This window comes from Suricata suricatta, chromosome 5, assembly GCF_006229205.1.
Source record: "Suricata suricatta isolate VVHF042 chromosome 5, meerkat_22Aug2017_6uvM2_HiC, whole genome shotgun sequence".
Classification (NCBI taxonomy): Eukaryota; Metazoa; Chordata; class Mammalia; order Carnivora; family Herpestidae; genus Suricata; species Suricata suricatta.
In genome coordinates this window covers 121,130,138-121,146,530 of record NC_043704.1, presented here as the reverse complement: position 1 = coordinate 121,146,530, position 16,393 = coordinate 121,130,138, and the positions used below count along the sequence as shown (strand labels likewise).

The 16,393-nt window shown below is 46.0% G+C and overlaps 1 protein-coding gene and 1 long non-coding RNA gene across 5 annotated transcripts in view; one reads left to right on the top strand and one right to left on the bottom strand.

The window, feature by feature from the left end:
- NMNAT3 (nicotinamide nucleotide adenylyltransferase 3) overlaps nucleotides 1-16,393 on the bottom strand; it is a 127,128-nt gene that overhangs the window by 72,754 nt on the left and 37,981 nt on the right. The window contains exon 1 of one of the 4 annotated variants that reach the window (XM_029940165.1): nucleotides 7,787-7,939. The exons of 2 other annotated variants lie outside the window; for them this stretch is intronic. The gene's annotated coding sequence lies outside the window, so the exon portion shown is untranslated. Of the gene's footprint in view, nucleotides 1-7,693; nucleotides 7,940-16,393 lie in introns of those variants that run through there. One more of the 4 variants, XM_029940162.1, reaches the window with a different exon arrangement.
- On the top strand, nucleotides 7,786-9,032 carry LOC115292219. Its single transcript, XR_003908870.1, has 3 exons — nucleotides 7,786-8,098; nucleotides 8,235-8,424; nucleotides 8,695-9,032. It is a non-coding gene; the product is annotated as an uncharacterized LOC115292219 (long non-coding RNA).

The window sequence follows — 16,393 nt, the reverse complement described above, 5'->3', positions numbered from 1 at the left end:
TGGGGAGGGGGGGAGGACTCAAGATTGAGGTTGCAGTGAGTGTAGGGATCCTGCAGGCCCCTGGGACGGGGGGGGGGGGGAATCTCTGGAGACTTGATTTCCTTTCAGAAGCAATGAGTAGCCTCTGAAGGATTTTAAACAGGGGTGTGACTTACTATTTGTGGTTCAGAGAGAGCCCAGGTGCTCCCAGGATAGTGTACCAGGAAGCCCCAAGGTGGCTACTTCCCAGACCCCCTGCCTCACCTCTGCCTGGGGAAGGGCAGACATTTCCCCAGATTCCCTGAGGACAGCCTTTCCTGCTGCCTACATCTCACTTCAATCACCAGATAATGGGATGCTGGCTGATGCCCCACATGCACCAAATTCTAACTAAGTGTGTACCCTCTGGCCCATTTGTCACAGGCCGTCACAGAGACACAGAAAGGAAAGGCGAGCCAGGAAGGTTAAGTGCCGTCACTGCAGATGTAATGTGCTAATGCTCATCTCTTGGGAGGCAGTCAATTTACCTTTCCCTGCGGTGAACGCCTCTAACAGGACCTGGTCCAGGAAAGTGGCTGAAAACATCCCTGTTTATTATAGACATAAAGCAGATGGCTTCAGGCAGAATGGAAATGGATTCTACAAACATCTTTCATTACACAGACCTCTTGACCAGACTCCTCATCTTAAAGAAAACAAGAGATGCAGTTTGTATTTCTGGGGGTGACGAGCACATTTTTTAGGACCTAGGGAAATCATTTCCATCTGCACGAGTATGTCAACTTCTCCAGGGCAATCAACCTTCACGCGAACTCCGGGTACTTTTTTCTTTTCAGCTTTGTTGGATTCACCCGCTGTTGCTATGGGCACATGGTGCTGCTGGGAACTAAAGCAAAAGTGAGCCTTCTTTGTCAGTGTGGGGATCCTCCACCAGCCACCTCTTGGCGGAAACACACATGCCAATTACGCACTTGTCCTAATTATGAGACTCCCAAGAAAGCAGGCAGCCTGGCTCTTCAGTTTTGAGAACTTTCAAAAGAATAGAATGCAGTCTCTTGCAACCCCACACTCAGGAGTTGGGACCAATTTCGATTGCTGCAGGAAGGTGGAATGGAGTCACAGCTCCTGGGTTTCCTGAGAGAAAGCCTAGGCATTGTGCGAAGACTTTCCACATGTCAGGGCTGAGTCTTTCAACAGGCTTGGAAGGAGAGGGTTTGTGCTTGCACTCTGGTAAAGCGCCTAAACGACTTCTCCAAGCCTCAGTGAGCCACATGGGAGATGGAGATAAATCACAGACCCTGGAGGGCCATCATGTCTTGGGGGTTACCTGCGTTAACCCACCTAGCCCAGGACCTGGCCCAGAGGGGGTTCTCCACAAACATTAGCTCCTCTTTCCTTTCATTATATTCATCCCCACTTCCACCAGCTTGTTCATTTTTGCAGTCAGCCGTGATCAAAACCTGGCAGTCCTTAGGGTCACTTTAGCACCCGCCCCCGTTTGACGTCTCTTGCAGACCAACCTGGCCTGGGAGATGTTCCCACACAAGAGTGCCCCCAAAGTAGGCTGTCCCCACACACCACTGCCAGAATCTTCCACCTAGCTCCAAATGCAACAGCTCAGCTCTGAGCATCACTTGTCCCTGGAGTTAAGACTTGATAGTGAGAAATAGTTTAATGTCCTGCTGACAGAAAGAACATCTGGTGAATAAACGTATCCCGAATTACAGCTGACTTGCCACCCTGGAACAGAGAGGTAGAAGAGGAGGAAGAAGATGAGAAGAGCCTGGCGTCTCCAGTGAGGAGTTCAAAGTAGCAGATCAAGAAAATCACAACCGACCAACGACTGTGCTAGTGCCTTAGAGGTACAAAACCTGGCCCCCATCCTCAAGAAGGTTACAGTCTGGCAGGAAAAACAAACCACTATGGTCCCAGGTAGGATCGAGTCTTCTGATAACCTCCCAATATCCATTTCCGCCTTCCTCTTTAGTAACAGACTCTCTAGTAACCTGCTGGCTAAAGACACTTTCCCCAGTCTCTTCGGCACAATATGGCCACGTGCCTAAGGTGTGGCCAAAGATCTATGAACAGAAGTGTTGCATGATATTTCCAGAACCCTCCTGAAATGGGGACGGCCTGCCCTTCTTTCTCCTATTCTACACTCGTGCTGTCTAGAATGTGATGGCTAGAATCTAACTGTCCTGGACCAACTCCCAGTTTTACAGAGAATAAGCCAAGGGAAAGCCAGGACCATAAAGACCCTGATGCTTCCATACCAGCCCCAGAATGCCTACCTTCAGGTTTCTTTTACTTGGGGGAAAAAATAATCTTCTGAGTCACCATTATTTTCTATTTTTCTATTATACACAGTGAAACTTCATTCTAATGAATACTGATACCTAATGAATGTTTATTAGCGTGTGAAGAAATGAAAACTGTGTAAACTTTTAGAAGTTTCTACTGCCCCAGTTAAACATATTTCACATGCAGAAACTCAAATGGATATTGTTTGAAAGGGAAAATATACCTAAGGAAAAAAAATCTACCATAACTTAATTTTTTATATGAATTTTTCATGGGAGGAAAAAATCCTTACTCAGGACTCTAGAAGGCTGAAATCTGCAGCAGTGAATCTGCTTTTCTGTAGATCACAAAAATCCAGACTCTGTCCTATCTCCTTCCCGCCAAACCAGACTCATTATGGTGTGTTGTGACACTCTGCTTTGAGTGGGCATTTGCCATATGGCTTGGCAACTTAATGGCTTTCTGATACTTGACAAAAATGAAGCACAATCATTTTGCAAGGAGTTCGCCTTCCTAGATGGGTCTTTTCCAAATAACAGCTGTGCCTCAAAATGGAGTTACTCAAATTGCAATTTGTGGACACAATATTCAAACATTTACAAGTGAGCAAAACCTCAAATCACTTGGGCTATTTCCAGGCTTCGGAGTTTATGAAGTTTTTAGCAATGTTATGAGCGTGCAGCTGTCGACAAACTCACGCCAAAGTCTCTGAACCAGCGGAACCCGGCGGGCAGCAGAGATGCCCTACTTAGCAGCAGGACATGTGCAGCCGACCACAAAACCTCATGAGAGAACGAATATGATGGAAGTAAAGTTTACCCTAAAGCCTGCAGACCAAATCCCCATGCTTTCCTTTCTCTCTACTCCCTACCACACTATACGGATGACACCAAATCTACAGCTCTAGCCCTGACCTTGCTGATGGGCCCCTACGGGTCCATGGATGCCCACCTGGCATGGACTTAATAACAAGCCAAGCAAGCATGGATGTAAAGCCGACTAGCCAGCACTTCCTAACTGAGTGACCTTGAGCGTATGAGTCAGGAGAGACCAGATGAAGTACATTAGCCATCCCCAAATCTCAGGAGCTTAAAATAATAAAGGTCTATTTCATGTTTCTATTAACATGCTCATTCTATGCGTGTTGGGGCTCTGTTCTGGATCCTCTTTTTCCCCCTCAATCCAGGACTCAAGCCAATGGAGCAGTCAGACTGGCTATGGTCAGACTGAATATGGTCTGTAGCAGAGGAAAATCAAGGACTCCAGAAGGTCCCTCACCAGCAATTGTATAGTATGCTTGGCCTCAAACTGGCAATGTCCCTTCCAACGACCCCACCCAACTTCAGCGAGTTAGAAAATACAATCTGACTCTAGCTCTCCAACTTCAGGACACAGATATATTTGGTGAATAGCCTTGTGCCCACTACAGTGAGTTAATCCACCTCTCTGAGCCTCAGTGACCCATTTGGGAAATGAAAATATTACACGTACCTCTTTCAGCTTGTTGTAAAGGTTAATCAGAGTAGACCCATGTAGAGCACTTAGAAGAGTCCCTGGATCATAGGAGGTTCTCCAGAAATTCCAGCTCCTTTCCTTGCATTCAAAACAGAATTCTTCATCTCCTATACCTCCCTCCACCTGCCTACACCCCTTATCTGAAAAAGATTCCACTATTTTCTAGTCTAATCACTTTCAATCAAAACCTGCCAGTCAGTTATGACCTTTCTTCATCCTTCATCCTGGCCCCCCAGTACAATGAACCTCCAAGTATGGCCAGTATTCCCCACGTGAGACCTTCACTTTCCATCACTACTGAGACCCATCCTACTATAGCATCTTATTATCTTCTTATATCAGTTAGGATTTTTAAAAGTTGCAAACAAGAAAAACAAGCTCTTGTCATCCTATTCCCCTCCCCACCAAAGGGAAAGCAGTAAAGGAGCATGGAATTATCAGAAGCCACCAGGCCATCACACAGAGTAATGGAAGGGCTCAACATGAGGTCTTAGGATGGACAAGGAACAGGACAGTGCCGTGGTCTCAGTCTGGACAGAGTCCCATGGTACAGACATGGTCAGTGAGGCTCTCACATCAGGGCATGATGATGTTCCCCGAGAGGGGCTGTTGATGTGGGCCAGTCAGACCCTACCCCACCCCCAGCAGCAGCTTCCATACTTGGTGAAAGAAACTCTGCAGTCAGTTCTCCCCCACCCCCACCAATAGGGCCCCAATCCAAACAGATCAACTAGTCCTCAAGTTTGGGTTAAGGCACTCAAACTACGTGATCAATTATCAAGTGTCTACCATGCACCAAACACTATATAAAACGTGGGTCTTTATGCCAAGCTAGTGATAAAATCTTCAGTAATTTGTCCTCCATTGGCATTTAGTTGTTTAGCCATGTCCTTCGTCTGGCATTAGAATTTTGGAGATTTTTAACCCCACTCCACCTCTCCAAATGGTCTCCCGACCACCCTTTCTAATCCCTACATGGGCTTCGTGCCGTCCCCACGCTGACACCAACTGCTGTTATCTGATGTGTCTTCTGAGTGTTCCTGCTGCTTGGGCTTCTGCTGATGCCACTTTCTAGAGCTAGGTGGTCTCTTTCATGCCAGCTGTCCCCCTGTGCTTCCCCTGAGAGCCCACACAGAAGTCACCGTTCCCATCCTCTCACCTCTTAAAGCTGACACTCTGTCTATATTATGGAGTCTCCACTCTCTAACTGCCAAATCCCCAGGGGCAGGGATCTAACACAGAGTGAAATGCAAATAAGGAATACTCACCTTATTCACTGGGGGACAAGGTAAAAGTGAAAAGTAGATCAAAATGAGAGCCAGAGAGCCCCGGTCACCTCCTGGCATGGTCTAGGCTGAAGCAACTCTATTCTCGCTTCCAATACCCAGCACTCCCTGGCTTGCTCTACTCCATGCAAATTTCTGGCTCCCTTTCAGGGGTATCAGCTCCCTTGTGGAACTGAATTTTGCTTTTACTCCATAAACTGTGTCTGCCACCTTGGCTGGGCTCCACCCCGGGTCCTGATTTGCACCTCAGAAGCAGCGTTTGACTCCTCTGTCCATTTCCTGCCTCTGCCCCTGCCCCATCCTGGATATGTGTCCAGGGCCCTGCTCAGGTCCAACAGTGGGCAATGAGCCACAGTTAGTATTGGGAAAGCAGTCCCACACCCTCGACAGCCTGGGGAGAGTCCCTGTTTGGCAGGAAATGCAGAGCTGTCCATAATGATGGTAGAGGACGGAGCCACGGCCCCTCTAGTGCTCAAAGAACAAAACTGGCAGCCATCTGGGCTCTTCTTCCTCCCTGCCTTGACAGCCTGTCAGTTCCACCTTTGCAATATCTTTATTATCCATCCCTCTCTCAAACACCGCAATCCTTGCCTTCGATTGGGGCTCATTATTTCTCATTTGGACCTGAGTGAACTCTTAACCTGTCCCCAGTGTCACCTCCTCGCCCCATCTCTGCTCAGGTGCCCAAGGGATCTTTTAAAATGCTTTCCCTGTCACCCAATCAATTGTAGGTAACGAAACTCCTTAGCAGACACCCATGGCCCTTTACAATCTGGTCATGACCTGTTTCATCAGCCTCACCACTTACCTTCCAACACCCTCCCCATGTCTGCACTATCTAACTGCTTTCCATTCCATCCTAAGTCCCCTTGGATGGAATTTTAGGACCAGTCCTAAAATCAAACACAAAAATTCTAACAAAGAAGGCAAAGGTGTTTAGCTTGCTTGTTCATTCACTAAAAGTGAAAACAAGCTGCCACTGCCATCAAGTTCCTCAGGCCAACAGGAGGTGACAGGAAGATCCCAAAATGCCTGGAAAGGTGGCGCGCTGGCCAGCCTCTCCATGAGGGCAGAACAAGCCAGCTGAGACCCGGTGAGCCAAATCAGGGAAGACACAGGCAAGAGCCTTGCTGCTCAAGGATAGGCATTCATTTGGGACCATCACTGGGCACAACACAACCTGGGCTAGGGCAATCCTTTTCCATGTCATGTAATAGAATTTCCCCTAGAAATTATAAGCCACGCAGTTCATTTGCCCTTCTTTATTGAGCTATAAGCAGACTGCCATAGTCATGAGCAGATAACTGCAAATCTGGGCAGTGATCTATGAAATCAGAACAGACCTGCATTTGGAGATGTGATTAATTAAAATCTTTAACCAAGTTCATCCCACATATATTCAATGTTATGCATAAGTGCTTTTGTGTTGGCTGGAAATTAGGCCCAAAGAGTGGGCAGTTCATAGAAATGCTGCAGACCCTGTGATTCTTGAACAGACAAACCTTACTTTGTTTCTTCCCTCTGTTACTGCTTCAAAATCCACTAGGAAGACTGGCAGGTCATTCCCTGCCCATGTCCCCACCAAAGCCCATGCATTTCTTGTGCACACAAGGGCATGTGCATTCAAAGAGTGAAGGGCATCGGGCACTTCTCGCCTTGAAGTGAGGCTGCCTGTGCTTGCACTTGGGGGACCTCTGGAATGGAAAAGGCTTGGCATTTCCAAACCCTGAGACCTTGAATAAGCCCTTCAGTCTTCTAAAAAATGAGGACAACCCAAGCTCCTCCTTGGAGGCCATGAAGATGAACTAAAGAGACCCATTAGGACTACAGCACCTACATTGCTTCCAGGGGAGGAGGAAACTTTTCCATCACAGAGAGAGGGAACGGGATTCATACGTGCCAACCCTGTGTAAAGACACCCGTGTCCGTGACAGATTCTACCTGTTCCTGCAAGAAGAGTCCAAATAAACCCACCATTTGTGTTCATCCACCCCTGCGCAGTACAGAATCAGGGATTTCTGGCCAACTCCGGCCTGGGCTGGGGCAGCTCAAGAAGCCCACCACGTCAGACACGACCCTCCAGCTGACCTGCACCAGGCTCCCTCCCAGTCAGGACTTATTGATTTGCTTTACTAAGTGTGAATTAAAACAGCAACAAAGAAGTTAATTTGATTTTATGACTTCTGAAAAAGTAATGTATTTATCTGGTACAAACTTTGGCTCACACTGGTTTCTATAGGCCTTGTAATACATGATGACCCATGGGTGTGCATGCCACAGCATGGGGGCTTGGGCACAGAGGCTGCCTAAGGTCCAGATGAGGATGGTCCTGGCCCCAGGGGGACAGGCAGATTCCCAGGGTCTCAGGATCAATGGGCAGAGCTAGAATCCAGTCAGGGCAGAAGAAGAAAAGAGAACCTGATGCCCAGAAGTGAAGGGTAAAGCCAGATGCAGACATCTGCACATATCAACTCCAAAATTGAGACAGTAAAGTTTCATCCCACAGCCTTCTAGTTTATGTGAATTCTTTTACATGGGCTGGCCTCACTAAATCAATAAAATAATTTAAGCGTAAAATAAAGTATAGTTAAAATGAAATGATTTAAGCTCACTGTCTTCCGGGAGCAGATGTTCCACAGGGAGTGTGATGGGGCAGAGAATGTACCAGTCCTTCCTGCAGCACAGCGACTCCCCTCTCTCCTTACCAAGAAACTTGACTTTGTTCAGTTTCAGTTACAAGGAGCAGAGATCCAGATAGGAACCATAGCACCACACCCACCATGGCAGGCCACCTCCTTTGCCTGTGATTGGTCAGGCATGAGCATGTGACCCAACCCTGGCCAATGAGATATAAGAGGAAGTGCCTGGAGGCTATGGGGAAATTTTTTCAAAGTCCAAAGACAAGCAGGTCCTTCCCCCTGCCTCCTCTTTCTGCCATGGATGCTGTGATGTCTAGATGGGACGCTTGGGGCTGCCACAGCCCTCCAGTGACGGTTAAGGCCTAGAGAACTGCAGAGGTGAAGGGCAACCCAGAGACTTGGTCTCATTAAGTTGCTGCAATAACCTGGTATAGCCTCTCTTTAGACTTTATTATGTGAGCTGCTAAAATACCTTTACTGACACAGCTACTGCTGGTCATTTCTTCAACTGCAGTGTCCGTAAGCATCCAAACAGATCCATCTCAAGAGGCTCCAATTCTTCTCCTCCCGGTGTGTGCACCTTGGTGGGCCAAGTGTGACTCCAGTGTGTAAAGACATAACGTGGCCCCTAAAGTCAAGGCAGCTACTTCACCTGGGTGGTAGCTGAGGAGAGACCGCAACTATGTCGGAGGACCTCCCACTCTGTAAGTCCTGGGAAAGGATGGTACGTTGAACTCCAATGTGGGGCTATACTGGGAATCTTCCAGGGACCATTTTGAACAAACATGAGTTTTCGTTGACACTGTGGCCTCAGAATCTAACCTCAGGGGAAGCTGCCTCCTGAGCCTCTTCACAGACCCCTCTCAACTGCATTCACTGTCCCCACAGGCATCGGCTGCAGGGACCTTTCTGAGGGTAGCTTTGTATCTCAGGGGACTTTTACACCCTCACTGGCTCCTTGCTTCTCTCCACAGGTGGGGGCAGCTGTGCCTTTCCTGCTTCGGGGCTGACTGCTTGCCTACCTGTGCCTGTGGTCCAGCACAGCCTGGTGACTTGAGGAAGCCTGAACACACCGCGCTGCCGTCTCTGCGTTTCCTTCCTGCTGGTCTCTGCCCAGAATGCCCTCTCTACCCGCTCCCACCTACTAACCCTTGTTTCCCCAGCTCCCAGCACACATCAGGCCAACCACAGAAGGTCTCCTTAACTCAATAATGACAAAATAAATAACCCAGTTAAAAAACAGGCAGAGGACCTGAACATTTGTCTAAAAAAGATATACAAATGACTAATAAACACATGAGGAGATGCTCAACATTAGTAATCACTAAGGATATGCAAGTCAATCTACCATGAGATACCACCTCACATACATGATGACTATTGTCCAAAAAACTAGTAAGTGTTGGTGAGGATGTGGAGAAACTGGAACCTTTGTGCACTCGTGGGGGGAAGGTAAAATGGTGCAGCCACTGTGAAAAACAGTTTGGAGGCTCCTCCAAAGATTAAAAATAGAATTATCATATGATCCAGCAATTCCACTTCTGAGTAGGCACCCAGAGGAATGAGAGCAGCCACACGAACGGATCCTTGTACATCAGTGTTCACAGCAGCATTGTTGACAGTAGCCCACAGGTGTAAGCAACCCAAGTGTCCACAGATGAACAAACAAAATGGTTATGAATAACTTATTTTTGATGTGTGTATATGGATGCATACACATAATACACATACAGTGGGATATTCAGTCTTCAAAAGGAAAAAATCTGACATATGTTAGAAGATGAGGACATTATGCTCAGTGAAGTCAATCAGTCACAAAAAGATAACTACTGTATGACTCCATATATATCTGAGTACCACCTAGAGTGGTCAAACTCATAGAGACAGAAAGTATGATGGTGGTGGCCAGGGGCTGGAGGCAGGAGGGAATGGGGAGTTGTTAATGTAGTGGGTATAGTTTCAGTTTTGCAACATGAAAGAGTTTTGGAGATGGTTGCACAAGAGTATGAATGTACTTAACACTACTGAACTATACACTTACACATGGCTAAGACGGTAAATTTTCTGTTGCATGTAATTTACCACAATTACAATTTTAAAACAAAAGGTCTCCTTTGTTAAGCCTTCTCCAATGCCAGACTCTGCTTGCACCACATTGCTCATCGATCTGCCTTGACTCCTGGTTTTCTGTCCTTTCAAGGCTGTTTTGAGACATGCCCAGTTGCCTAAACCAAAAGAATTAAAGAAATGGAGCCAGAGTCTTGACTGAACTGCTTCTAAAGTCTATACTTTCTAGGGCATTTAAATTACATGAACCACTAAATCCCCTTTTTAACATTAAGCTAGTTTGAGTTGGTGTTCTGTTACTTGCAACCAAAATCAACCTAACTGAGACTACACTGGACTTGAAGTATCAGAACACTAAGAAGAAAAGACACTAAAGATTTCTAGGGAATGAACAAAAGAAAGTTCATAGACAAAAGGCTGAAAATAAGATGGCATCTAACCCTTCATTTGCAACATTAGATGCAAAAGACAATGAGCAATGTGTGCATACTTCTGAGAAGAAGAGGACTTTGAATCCTGAATTCTCTCTCTGGCTAGATAATTAAGAATGTAGATAGAAGAAATATATTTTTATACATGAATGGATTTAAAATTTACCTCTTGCGTACTCTTTCTTAAGTAGCTCTTTGGAGTAGTGTTCTAGCAAAACAAGAAAGGAAAACCAATAAAAGTAGAAGACAGGGATCCAACCCAGGAGGATGGTGAAGCTAGGATGAGTGTATAGGCTGGAGAGAACTGGGCAGGATAGGAAGGTGTGGGCCTTTCTGAAAATAGAAAGGAGAGGCCAGAGATGCTGGTCAAATGGGGTTATGGTGAGAGTATTTCTCTCTCAACTATAACCACCCTCCCCCCCCACTCCCCACCAAATCCAAATAAAAAATGAAACTACTTTATGTGGTCCAAAAATAATGTAAATTAAAATGTGACATAATTTTAAGCTCTTTATGGAATATGAGAAAAGAAAATAACATTTGACCCTGGTAGTAGGAATTTCCCTATGAGTGGTCCAGGGCTACTTGACCCTGGAGTGAATATTTATGTGGTCATAATGATTTAAATCCTATTTAATGGTGTCCATCTTTTAGAGTCAATCTAGTGAAAAGGCACAGAAGGCTTAACTGTGATTACAGAATAGAAAGATGATGTTAGCCTCTTGGCAATGTAAGAATACAGCTACCAAAGGGAAGTGGTTGAGGAAAGAATGATGAGAAGAAGGGGGAAAGCACAGGGTTTTCCTTTTACCTTATAGAAAGTCTAGGCACTGGTTAGTTTATCAACAACAACAACAAAAAACAGATTTGGTTGTTTGAGATATGGGGGAAATAGTTCTTTACACAAGCCAGGGCATAAACTTCTCTCCTATAAAATCTTGGGAAGGTAGGAAGGTCAGGGATAGTACAGAGCTCTGATATCTGGGCAGTCTGATATCTGCATAGTTTTTAATCAACATCCCAGAATCCTTTTAAATTTCTCTGTCATTCTTGTAATATGCCTTCCATCTACCCTCAAGATTGTCTCATGACCACATGATGGCTGCTGTAGCTCCAGCCATCATATTTGTGTTCCAAGTAAGAAGAAAGAAGAAGAGAGAAGGGCAAAAGAGGCCTACCTGTTGAGTCAGTCCCCTTATAAAGAACTTTCCAGAAGCACAGCCCAACAACTTCTGCTTATTCTTAATCCAGAACCCAGTGACATGGCCACTCCTATCCAAAGAATAAAAGTGACTAAATCCTAAACTGAAAAGTCTGTTTTTTTGGATGGCCCACTGCTGCTCTCAACAAAGCTGGGTTTGTTTGTAAAGAAGAAGGGAGGAATGGATATTGGGTATGTCACTCAAGAGATAGAAGTATATATTTTTTTAAGTAAGAAGGTAACCAACAAAAGAATTAACAACAGGGCCATCAAAAACGAGAGAAAGGAGGAAGGGTGAGAACTACAAATGAGTTACGTCAATCTTTCATAATGGGACTCAATGGCTCTCTTTTCTAGATACAATTCAGAGTTGTGCATTTAACCCACAAAATAATTTAAAAAGACCAAAGACGCTATTGTTGGGAGGTAGGGATGGAGCTGTAACTTTATATTAAAAGCCCTTCCGCATTAGTTGAATTTTTAAAAAGCCATGTGCACGTATTATTTTGATGACCAAAGTAACAGTGTCTAATCTTTTGGGAAACAGAGCTCTACTGTACTTCCTTTCCCTTTGGCAACATGGATCAGTGGTGGGCACTTCGGTGTGTGTGTAAGCTCCCCTCGCTGACCTAGAAAGTGACAAAAGCCAGCCATATTCATGGCTCTCTACCTCACGTCTTTCGATGGATCTGTTAGGTTTTTAACTCTGGCCATTAACCTCCAAGATTCTTTACGAGAAGGTGGCCTAGGCTGGCAGACACATCCCTTCTGTTTCTGGTGCGGAAGGTCCGCCTCCGTGCCACCCTCTGTTCGAACCAAGGCAGCCGACATCTCCCCACACTCATTCTCCTGTGTGCTCGCACACCTCTGTGCAGGGAAGTGCATGCTCTACCTGCCTGCTCTACACGCTCAAATCACTGTCCGAATGCCTCTGTAATATATTAACAGGCAGTGGCCAAAGGGAGTTCTGCTGAAATAGGCAGTAGTTTGGGCCATTTTGGACAAAATCCTAGAATGCACACGATACTGCTGAGCGATGCAGTTTAACTTATGAGCATGCAGGTCTGCTGTGAAATTGGGAAATGGAAGTATGAGACATTAGCATTCACATGGCAAGGGCGGGGCCAAGTCCCAAACCGTAATATCCCTTTCACAGGGAGGCCTGGAGAGTCTGAAAGAGCAGCCACACTCTGTCAGTTAAATGTGTGCTCACCAACCTCATCCCTGTATTTTAATGCCACCAACCACCTGTGCTTCTCCAGGCCTTAGGTCCTTAATATTGCCCAACTCCCTGCATAGTTTTTAACAACAACTTGTCTGCACCTCTTCTGGGCAGATTTAAAAGACGAATGTCATGGTCTGGATACGCTGTGATCTGCAGGGGGTACGGTAGGACAGCTTCTCCACTTCCTTGAAGCTAGGGCATGCAAACTATTGTACAGGGAAGTATTTCCAAATTACAAAGGGAAGACGGGCACGTTTGTAACCTAACTTACAGCGGTTGTACATGCAGCTCAAGTCACGTAGTCTCCAGTTAAAGGAAAGTCAGAGGCAGAGATTTTGTCTGACCCTGACTTTCTAGCCCATTTTTCAATGCACGGAATAAAGTAACATCTATTTCCGCCGTCTCATGAATGAAAACACACCCTTCTAAAGAGTCCACAGGAAACATCAAGGTGCTCTAGCAGTTAAAGTGTGTTGGAAAACAGGCTGGAAATTGCAACAGGCTGAATAATGTCCTCCAAAGAAATCAGCTCCTAATCCCTGGAACCCGCAGATGTTGCCTTATTTGGGAAAGGGTCGTTGCCGATGTGATTGAGGATCTTGAGATGAAGAGATTATCCGGGATTGTCTAGAGGGCCCTAGTGCAGTCACGCGGGTCCTTCGAGGGAGAGAAAGGGAGATTTGAACCACACAGACAAGGCCCTGTGAAGACGGAGCAGAGAGAAATCCAGAGATGCCGGCCTTGAAGACTGGACTGATGCAGCCACAGGCCAAGGAAAGCCAGCCGCCACCAGAAGCTGGAAGAGGCAAGGAACAGATCCCCCACAAAATAGCTTCTCTCCGCAGGGCATGTGGCCTTGCTGACACCTGGAATTGGGGCTGTGAAACTGATTTCTGATTTTGGCCTCCAGACCTGTGAGAATATGTTTCTGCTGCCTTAAACCACCAAGCTTGTGGTAATTTGTTACAGCAGCCCTAGAAACTTAACACGCCCACACAGAAGGGCCAGAGGGGAGGGCTTCAGTGTTTACAAAAAAAAAACACCCCAAACACTCTATGTTTCTTTGAGCGGTATTTAGCAGAATTCAACTTCCTGCCTCCAGCTAACGGGGCTTGAGAGTGTTGGAACTCAGGGCAGTCAGGTCCAGGAAGCACAGGCTACAGAAAGCAGCAGCCTTGCTCCTGGATCCCTGGGGACAGCTGTAGGCAACATCCCGTCCTGAAGCAGGGTGCTAGGTACACGAAGAAAACATGTCTAGTTCTTAAAGCACAAATGTGAATAGGTAAGTGTGAAGGGGGTACCGAGGATTTAAGAGATTTCCAGTGAATTAACCTTACAGTTCAGACAGGGCTGCGTGGGTACGTGTGCATGTCAGGGGAATACATCTTTAAACAAATGCAATGTAATTATTAATAAACATGGCCAGATGCCTGCAAGCATATGTTACAAGGCTGTTCTCTAAGGGTTTCTGTAATAGTGAAAAATTAGAGACCCAAATGTCTACCAACAGGGGAATGGTTAAATCTCATATGGTACTATGCCGCCATTAAAGAGTAACATAATTCTACATACGCTGACATTAGAGGTTATGAATGAGTAAATGTTGGGTAAAAAAAAAAAGGCAAGATGCAGATAGTATTACAGTGCTATCTCATTTTGGTTAAACAAAGCTATCTATGCTACTGAAATATACAGAAACATTATAGAATATTAACACTTCCGTATGTGTGTATCCACCTCATGGGCACATGGCAAAGAGTATGTTATTCCCTCTGAGGAAAGGGGATGTCGTTGGGGTGGGGGACGGCAACTGGAATGGCCAACGGGGACATCTTACCTCATATGAATAACCTCCTTCCTAAGCAAGTACTTCTTCTGTGGTCTTAGGAAAGCAACGATGGACACTCTACGAGAACCTTGTCTAATACAGTGTCGGGTAAGCAGTGGGGCCTCAGGAACTGCGTGTCCGAGGAGCACTGTGCAGCAGGGCATCTGTAGAGATGGGCTGGGGCTTCCAGAAGCTGCCGGGAAGCGTTAATGGTGCAGGGCTGGAGGCAAACACCTTGGCTCTTACAGCAGGCTCCCTAGTGGTGCCGCGTTTTTATTTAAAGAAAGAAAGGCACAGGCAGTAGACCAAAGTCCCAGGCAAGGGTGTCTTTTGTCTCTTCCACAGGAGTGGGGCCAAGCCACTGTTCACCAACTCAGTGGTTTACACCAAAGTCAAGGGAAATCTGTCGTTTGAACACTTTCTCAGAAAATTCGGCATGAGTGTCTGTTCTAAAGGTTTGACACCCCTGGGAGGGTAGTTTTCTCACCACCCCTGTGCCTGCTATTGAGCACAGCCCTCCTGGTGTTGGTGAGCCATCCAGCAGACAGGAGGCCCTATGCCTTGTAGCCTCCCTCCTCAGAAGACACTCCAAACTACACCCCCGACACCCTTCATCACATATGAAGGCAGAGCTCTGAGATCAAGGGTCTCCCAGTTACTTGTCTGTTAGAAGTGCTGTTTTGGATTAATGTATAGTCAGGCTGACCAATTATGCACCAAAAAGGTGTTAATACAGCCAGGTGAAATATGCATTGATCCCACTCTGTCCATGTCAGGGGTACTGCAGAGATGAATGGGAGTGTGTCCCAGGGCCCCAAAGCAAAGATGAACATTCCAGACAAGAAATGACCAGCACAGTTCTCTTGTGGATAAAAGGAGGGGTGTGGGTCACCTCTATCTCAAACACCTGCGATAGGAGCGCGATGCTTTGAAGGTGACAGGTCTCTGCAAACACTTAAGTGATGGCTCTTAGTGAAATTACAGCTTTTGGTGGAATGAAAGGAGCCAATCCTCATTCTCCACATAGTATGAAGTGTTTACTTTTCAAGGTATGTTTCTCTAAGATCTGCCACAATGTCTTTAAAAGTCATGGCATTTGATGATTCCTTATTACAAATTTCAATAAAGACTTTGATCTCCCATATTTTAAAGACATCGTCACAAAACCAAAGACTGGAAGCTGGATTTTTTCCATCAGCAGAGCGAATGCCGTATCTAGACAGCCTATGATTAATCGAAATATTGAACCCCATTGGTTTTGTGCTTCCATTTGCAGAATGTTGACATCTGGTCCACCCCACCCCCATTTTTATAAGTGAGGAAACTGAGGACTGGAGGGGACGTTGCTTATTCAGTGTCACGCAGGAAGGTAATAGCAGAGCTGGAGTCAGAGCTTGAGCTGAGACTTCTATCCACGTGACACTGCCTTATAAATCCAGCTGTTTGGTTATGGAGATTTTTAAGTTTTTATCTATAAGAACAGGAGTCTGAACCTAACAGACGCCATGACTGGCTTTGTTTCCTCCTCTAAGCTAAAAGGTCTAAGGTCAGTCTCTTCGGAACCATTTGGCCATTTGACAGTCATACATTGCCGGGGGGTATCCAATCAGGAAAGTCCAGCTACCTCTCCCCACATTCCTAAGGGTAAGGCCTGCAGATGGGAACTTTAGATAAGCCCCTGTCACCTAGTGTTAAAGTTAACCCCATAGTCACCAAACAAGACCCTGAACTCGCTCTGTAATTGGTTAATTTCAAAGATACCCTAAATGTTGTAATTGGGTCCTGCCAAAAGTAACAAACGCTCTGAACAGTGTGTATGGTTAGAGCTGCTGCCAATACTGTTGTACCATTATGATTGGGTCACTGTACCTATGTCACAATCTCCTGTAACTCCCCCTTCCCAAACTCATAAAAGTCCTAC